General features: G+C 53.9%; 1 protein-coding gene across 1 annotated transcript in view; it reads left to right on the top strand.

The window, feature by feature from the left end:
* Nucleotides 1-1,773: 1,773 nt before the first annotated feature.
* Nucleotides 1,774-7,701, top strand: part of PTPN14 (protein tyrosine phosphatase non-receptor type 14) — a 175,484-nt gene continuing 169,556 nt past the window's right edge. Inside the window, exon 1 of the mRNA XM_045071893.1 lies at nt 1,774-2,330. The gene's annotated coding sequence lies outside the window, so the exon portion shown is untranslated. The remainder of the gene's footprint in view (nt 2,331-7,701) is intronic.

Below are 7,701 nucleotides of genomic sequence, written 5' to 3'. Positions count from 1 at the left end.
CCAACTGTCTCTGCAAGCTGTGCTCGGAGTTAGGCATGGCAGAGCTACAATACACAAAGGCCACATCTTTTCCTCGTCGGCCCCAAGACGCCTCACATCTGTGTTCCTTTGAGAGCCTGCAGGTATTCCCTCATTGATAATTTTCATTCTATTTTGGTCAAATTTTGAAGAATTTAAGAGCTTGCATTTTGGGGCCAGACTGGGGTCTATTACCATATTTCACAAACTGTGGGACCCTTGGTAAGACGGGTGATTTCTTCAGTCCTCACTTTTCTCATCTAGTAAATGGGATAACAATAGAGGTGCACATAAAAAGTGCTTTCCATGCTTCCCGGAGCACAGCAAAGCGTTTGGCGACTTTCTTTGGAAATCCAGCAAGTCCATCCTGAAGCTATCCAGCTATATATCCTTGCAAGTTCGAGAAACTGATGTTTAATTCTCTACAGCCTTTTCCTTCCATCCGTCTGGGGCCTTCTGGACTTCTTTATTGTTCTGGAGGTTGGCAGTTACTCCGTTGGAGAAGTCAGTCACCACCAACTGCTACATGATGGGCACAACACGTTTTGTTTCTTGGTTCCAGTTCTCTTCCGCCAGAGATCCAGATTTTTGCATGAGTGGTGGGACACTGAAGTCTTCTGGGACATCTTCTGTGACAATGACTTCAAGCCCCCTTTTCAACCTAAGAACGGTTGAAAGCACTGGGTTGTGAGTCTCGGTTAGATAATAGACCCCTAAAAGCTGTTTTTGGCAACGCGAAGGCCCACGGAAAGATAGAAAATACTAGGAAAATGATTTTGCAGCCCGAGAGGCCAAGGCTTTCAGGGGCTGGGATACTCCTCAGTCATCCCTTCGGTCACGGGCAGGGCAGGTCCTGGACCCAGGTTCCTTCGCCAGGCTGGGTGCTTTTTCCATCGAGCCGCGGCGTCGCGCGAACTCCACCTCCGAAAGCGCTAAGGGAGTTCCCTCCCAGTGCCCACCCGGGCAGGGTGGGGCGAGGCTGTGGCGCGGAAAGAACCGAGGAGACGACCCCTTCCAGCTCCCAGCACACAGAAACTGCTGTTTGCGATCGCGGGCGCTGGGGGAGATCAGAGATCGGGGGAGTTAAGACCCCAGATGCAGGACGCAGAGACTCCTGGTGTCCCGGAGGGACAACCCTGGGGCTGCCTGCTCGGGGAGGCCACCTTTCTCCTGGGCTGTCTCCCCTCCGTGCAGTGGCTGCTTTTGGGACCTCCGGCTGGGAGGGCTTCCCCCAAAAGAGACGCACCGTCCTCGCTCTCGGCCGGAGCGGGCGGGTTGCGGCCTCTGCCCCGCCCCTGCGGTTTTCGAAGGTCGAAGGGGTTTTTTTCCTTCCCGCCCCCGTCCCTGCCCCGCCGGCAGCGGCGCTAGGTCGTGTCGGCTGTGGTCGCTTTCCCCTCTCCATTCCCACGTCTCTGACTCCGGGGAGTTTCACTCGTCCTCCCTCCTCAGCCCTCACCTTTAAACATTCCCCAAAGCCGCCGCACCAAAAGTGCGCGACTTCTCCCGGGCCTGCACAAGGAGCTCCTGCCGCCCGGCATTCCGCGGATTCCAGCGCTGTGACGTCCCCGGGGCCGGCGCGCCTCCAGCCCCGGAGCTCGGGCTCCAAGTTTCGGCGCTCCCCCGCGCGGACGCCCCCCCGCCCCCGGCCCCGGGCCCGCCGCCCCGCCAGCCCCGCCGGCCCCGCCGTCCGGCCGCGCGCCTCCCGGGCGCATTCCTCCCCGCCCCCGGCCGCGCGCCCCGCGCTCCCTCCGCCTCCGGCCCCCCGCGCCGCCGCCCGGCCCGGGGGGTGGGGGAGCCGCGGCCGCTGGCGCCTGCTCCGTCCCCTCCCATCGCACGGCCCCTTCCTCCCTCCTCTCCCGGCCGCTCGCATTTCCTGCCGCCCGGCCTCGCGCGGCCCCGGAAAGTTCTGCCCAACTTTTTCTCCCCCGAGCGAGCGGGCGCAGTCCGGGGGCAGGTTGCCGCGCTCCTCCTCGCTCCGCCGCCGGCCCTCCCGGCTCCGGTCCCCGCGGAGCCGCAGACACCCAGCGGCCGCGGGCGGCCCCTCCCCTCCCACCTCGCCCATCCTCCCGGGCCTCCCGGCCCCGGCCCCCCTCCTGCGGGACAACCCCGTGCTTAGGTGGTTCTCCTTTTCTCCTTGTCGGTGCGCCGGGATCGCAGCGGAAACCTCCCTCCCCTTTCGCCTCCTCCGGCTCCTTCCCTCCGCCCCTCCTCCGCCAGCCACTGGAATCAATTCCTTAGGGAATTGGGGCGCCGCCGCGGAGGACAGCCTTTCCGCGCGGGACTCCGGGGCACCGACGGGGCCATGTAAGCAGGTAAGCGCCGTCTGCGGCGGGGGGAGTCGGGCCGGAGGTGGGGGGCCGCCTCGGCGCTCCGGGCGCCCGGCCGAGGACTGGGGCCAACGCTGGCAGCGCCAGTTTGCGATCGGCGGCCCGGGACGCTGGCAGAGCAGCGGGGGCGCGAGGCGGCCGGGCCGCAGGCGTTCTCCGTCCGGGTAGGAGCTGCCCGCCCGACGTGAGGCTCACGTCCTGTCTGGGTAATGACGGCGGAAGGTGAGCGCTGTCCGAAGAGGTGGCGGTGAAACTCGCCCCCTCGCCCCCTCCTCCGTACCCTCCTGCTCTTTGGGAACCGCGCGAGGGCCTGGAAAGGGCAGCTGGAGATACCCAAGCGGTGAGGGCAGACGAGGAGAGGACGACGTAGCCCTGGCTCCCCCGGGAGAGGAACGCTGCTCCCCGACACCCCTCTTCCCACTGCCTCCTGGAGGGGGGCGCGGGCAGGATCTTGGGAAGGAGGGAAGTTTTAATGCCCTCCCACTAGGCCCCAGCCGTGCCACCAAACTCCTGGCCTTCTTGGCCCTCCTTGGGTGGTCGGTCTGGCTCACTGGGAAAATCTGCGGCCACATAATTTCAGAACTGATCTCCACCTCAAACTTTCAAAGTTCTGAGTATTAACAAGTTCTGAGGGTGTTGTTAATAAGCCTTTCCTTCTCCCTGGCGTGACCCTTGAGTCTCGGTTTTGAATACTTGTTAAGTGGGTTTTGTGCCTTTTTGAGGGAATAGGGAGGTAGCGTGCCCCTACCTAGCATTACCTTCCCCTTCCTTCAGCTCCTGTCACCCCAAACCCCAGCTACGGTTGGAGGAGATTGTGAGGTTTGTGCTTCAGTCTGTCCAGGAACTGGCTGTTGCAGCCTCTTTGTGAAGGTGAGGAATCTCTAGACTGCTCGCTGCATATACGGTTACAGGGTTTCCACCAATGTGTTAATTTCTTAAACTGGATTGGTGCACCCATTCATTCAACAAACCTGGTATTGAGCTTCTACTCTGTGCTAGGAAAACAGGATACAAAGCTACTTAAACAAGCTCTAACTGTAGCCTCCCGGAGGAAACCCACAGGCTGATCATGAATTACAGCCTAGTGAGGGAAAAGTGCTGGGAGAAGCAGGGAAGGCTCGGTTTCGGAGAGGAGGGGTAAGGTGTGCCCTAGGTTTATAGGGTTAAGGGAGTACTTACCTGCGGGAGTGATTAGGAGAGTGCATTCCAGGTACAAGAAGCACCTGGTGCAAAATGAGAGTCATTAAAAAAAAAAAAAAAAAAAAAAACTCAAAAAGCTAGCTGTTTGACCCAGCTATCTGGGGTATGATAGCTAGCTAGATATCAGAAATTAAACTAGAAGCATATTGCTACTTATGGGAACCAGGTGTTTCCAGAAGAGCACAGGTCTCTTTGGACACACCTCCACGCCCGATGCTGTTTCTATAAGCAGCAGTTGTGTGACCGTCTAAATTTTAATTGGCACTAATTGGCCCATGCCTGTTTTCATTAGAATGACTCTTGATTCCCTTTTAAAGAGGCACTTGACAGCAGTGGGTGATAATGCAACCGTTGGGAACCTTGCATCAAAGTCGCTTATCTTTTGGCGATGGGGTTAAAAGCTGCTGCCGTGGAAAGGACAGCCTTAGTGACTGGGAGCTGTGCAGCTTTTCTGTTTAATCTAAGTGGGTGGCCACGATGTGTGGAACAAGTCCACGGCCGGGTCCGTGGGTTTGTTATCATTTTCTCTGCGTTTAATCGTTGTTACTGCTTTTGTAGGTTTTTCAGGATTCCTTTTCCTTCCACTGAAACTTGACAGTAGCAGAAGCTCTTCTCGCGGGTCGGTGTAGGCTGATGGTCCAGGACTCAGCAGATCCTGGCTAGAAAGTTCTCTTATCACGTGGAAGCTTCCCGAATGGGGGTGGCCCTTTCAAGGGTGCCTCTTCACTGGGCTGAAGTGCAGTTGTAGTCGTCACAGTGGCTGGGTCCTGGCTGAGGTGGCAGAGGTCCAGCCTTGGTGAGCCTCAGGCCAGCACATCGGAGCAGAAAGAGTACAATTTGGGGTGTTTATCTAAGCCCCTCCACAAACACCTTCTCTTATCTCAAGAGCAGCCCCTTGACACGCGTTTTATTGGAGGTACGGGCCTTGCTTAGAGGCTGAAGGGAAGCTCGATCTTGCTAATCCCCCTGCTTGCCCAGCTTCCGTCACTGGCTTTAAAGACCGTTATTATTCACACTTTAGTTCCTCAGGTTTGTGCAGACTGTGTGGGCCGGGCAGCTGTCATGGAAAGAGAACAGATTATTTTAATATGGAAGAACCTAAAGAATTCAGAGAAAAATCAGAATTTTGGGGGGAATTCATATTTGTCCTGAATGGATGGTCCAGGGGTCAAGAATTATGAGGATCTCTCCCTCCACCCCCAGCGCCCTCCCTCTTTATTAAGCGCTTCTGTTTTTTCGCTCCAGGGAAGCAAACATAAACCCTTTGATTGCACAATGTAGCCCACCTGGGTTCCATATGCTTGTTTTTTCTCACCTGCTATGCTGCATTTGAACTTCTTTATTTCGTCACCAAGGGTCATGGGGAATTTGAACTCGTTCTAAGCCTCAGCGCTGTGCTGTGCCCTTTGTTAGAGATAAGGTCAGGGAAAGAGATAGATAAGATGAAATACTTAATTAGCCAATTAAATCACTCCTGCTTGGGCCCATTCAGAAAGAACGAGGGAAAATAAGTTTTGGTAAAGAGATGAAAACAAATGTTTGAAACAGGACGTTGTGATCTCCCCTTACGGATTGAATTTACCCTGCCCCGTCTGAGCCCCATGGAGGTTCTGCAGGTTTCCTGTGGTTGTGCTGGAGCAGCAGACCCAGCTTCAGGAGCTTGAAACGTAGCTTGGTTTGAATTCCAGCTCCGCTTTTTCGCTGGGTAATGTTGGACAGTCTTTGCAGGCCGTTGGCGTCTCCGTTCTTTCGTCTGCGAGGTGGGGCCCAGGAGCATCTAACTTGCCAGGCTGTCTGCAGAGAAGTCACTGAAACGTTCTGCCTTACCCTCCCGACAGGGTGCCTTGCATGGAGTAGGTGTTGGGCCAAGAATGGCTGTTTATATGTTGGAGTTCTATGTGGCCGTGAATGTGCTCTTTGTGCAGGTCATTTTTTTTCCAGCAGCCTGAATTCACATGCATGCCAACATACACATAAAGCTTTGTCTTTGACTTTTTTTTATTTTTTTATTTTTTTGTCTGTTGGCTCCAAGCAAACGTGTTGGCTGGCAGTTTTCACGTGGCCCCTCTATAGGATGAGATTGAGAATTGCATGCTTGGACAGTAGGGAAGCTCTGGGAGAGGAAAAGCCACTTAGAGAAGGGCAGAGACGCCTTTGGGGGCGTCTGGGTGGCCCAGTGGGTTAAAGCCTCTGCCTTCGGCTCAGGTCATGGTTTCGGGGTCCTGGGATCTAGCCCCGAGTAGGGTTGTCTGCTCTGCGGGGAGCCTGCTTCCCTTCCTGCCTCTCTGCCTACTAGTGATCTGTCTGTCAAATGAATACATAAAATCTTAAAAAAAAAAAAGGATCCTTTGGCTTGTACACCACTTACTATAACAAGGGTCGGGTGTTAATATAAAGATCCTTGTATTTCTAACGTTGTGATCCAGTTACAGAATGTCGAGAACAAATCTGCCTGCTTTCTGCTTTTAGTCTGGATGCAGAAGCTGGCCAGTCTTCACAAAGGAGTGTCTGTGCAGCCTTGATTTCTTTCCTTCTTTGAAGCCCAAATAGAGAGTCAACTGCAACACTTCTGGTGTAATACCAGCCTGGGGTCTCTTGAACTTTAATGTTGCCTTTCATCTGAGAAGCCCAAAGTATTTGACAAACATTAACTCATTGATCTTCATATCAACCTCCCAACAGGAGGGATTGTTAGAAGAAAGGAACAGCTTGGAAAAACTGTCAGCAGAGCACGCTGGTAGTCTGTAAGATGTGTTCTTGAAGCAGAATGGGTTCTTACAGTTGAGAATCCCCAATGTGGATTGCAGACAGGCCAGGAGGTCATGAGAGGGGGTACCCCTTAGAGAGGTCAGGGGGAGAAAGCCCAGGAAAAATGCAGATCTGGCTGTGATTGTTGCACTAGGAGGGAGAGGAAGCCTGTGTCCCCCAGACCAGCTATGCCTTTGCCCACTGATTATGAAAATAATCTCTGAATTATTTATAATTCTGAATGGGAGGATATGAGGCAATGCTTGCAGAAGAGGACTGAGAGGAGCTGGGGATAAAGAGCAATAGTGACTCCTCGTGGGCTGGGGCTGGTTATACGTCTTAGTTGAACTATAAATGGCAATTAACATTGTTTTAGTTTCCTTTCTCTCTTGCTTGTTGGTTCTGTATTGCTTGGCTTGGTTTTGTTCTGCTCTCCCATCAAGCTTTTGTTAGACTTGTTTCGTGGTCCTTGCTACTGGGGAAAAACCCATTGTGTCCATTCTTAGATCAATTTCGTGTATAAAGTTTGATACGCGGGCGGTTTAGCTTCGTTCCTGAGGGGACTAAATAAGGCTTGGTTCAAGGCTTTCGTCCTGAGCCTGGTCAGGACGTCAGCGACGTCCAGAGACCTGTCGCTTATCCAGAGATCCCTAGGCGGCCATCCCCATAAATGCTTGATGTTGGGATGTGTCTGCTGAGAACATGAGGAAGAGGTTGGCTGGTGGTGTGCTGTCCTCTGACGAGCAGAACGTCTTCTTCGCATTTGTGAGTTGGAAATTTCGGTACCGAACCACATTCCTAAATTAGGAAGCTCTGCTGTGTGGCCCACTGACTGGATCTAATTTGCCTTACAGATTTTTCGCTCACAGGGAAAACTCCCCTGGTGAAAATTAGCCAAAGTTCCCAATGCTTTATCCTCTACCTCCCCCTCTAATTACACTCAGTGTCCTCAAGTCTTTGGAAATCAATTTCCTGGGAATTCCCCCCCCCCCCCCCCAATACTCCTTTGCATTCATAATGGAGGCAGTCGCTAAGGCAGTGGATCTGAAACTCTCGTGGGCGCCAGAATCACGTAGAGGGCTTGGTGATACACAGGGTGCTATTCTCTGTGCCCATTCCAGCTTCTGAGTTGGTAGGCTTGGGCTGGGGCTTGAGAATTGGTGTTTCTAAGAGGCTCCCAGGTGAGGCTAGTGGTCCTGGTTCTTGACCAACTAAATGCATTTTGAGAATCACAGAGCTCAGGAGTCCACTTGCCTCCGTCCTAAGGCTCCTGTGGTCGCCACTTAAGGCTTTTACTACACCGGCTTGAATGATTCTTCTGTTCCTGAGTGCAGCCCTCGCCAGGCCCTGAGAGCGTGAACCACATTTCCATTTCAGTGGATTTTCTCGGTTATCGTCGCCTATCTGG

Source organism: Mustela putorius, unplaced genomic scaffold, assembly GCF_011764305.1.
Source record: "Mustela putorius furo isolate JIRA1106 unplaced genomic scaffold, ASM1176430v1.1 tig00003993_pilon_pilon_pilon, whole genome shotgun sequence".
Taxonomy (NCBI): domain Eukaryota; kingdom Metazoa; phylum Chordata; class Mammalia; order Carnivora; family Mustelidae; genus Mustela; species Mustela putorius.
Note: the sequence above shows the minus strand (reverse complement) of the source record. Positions and strands in the feature narration are given on the sequence as shown.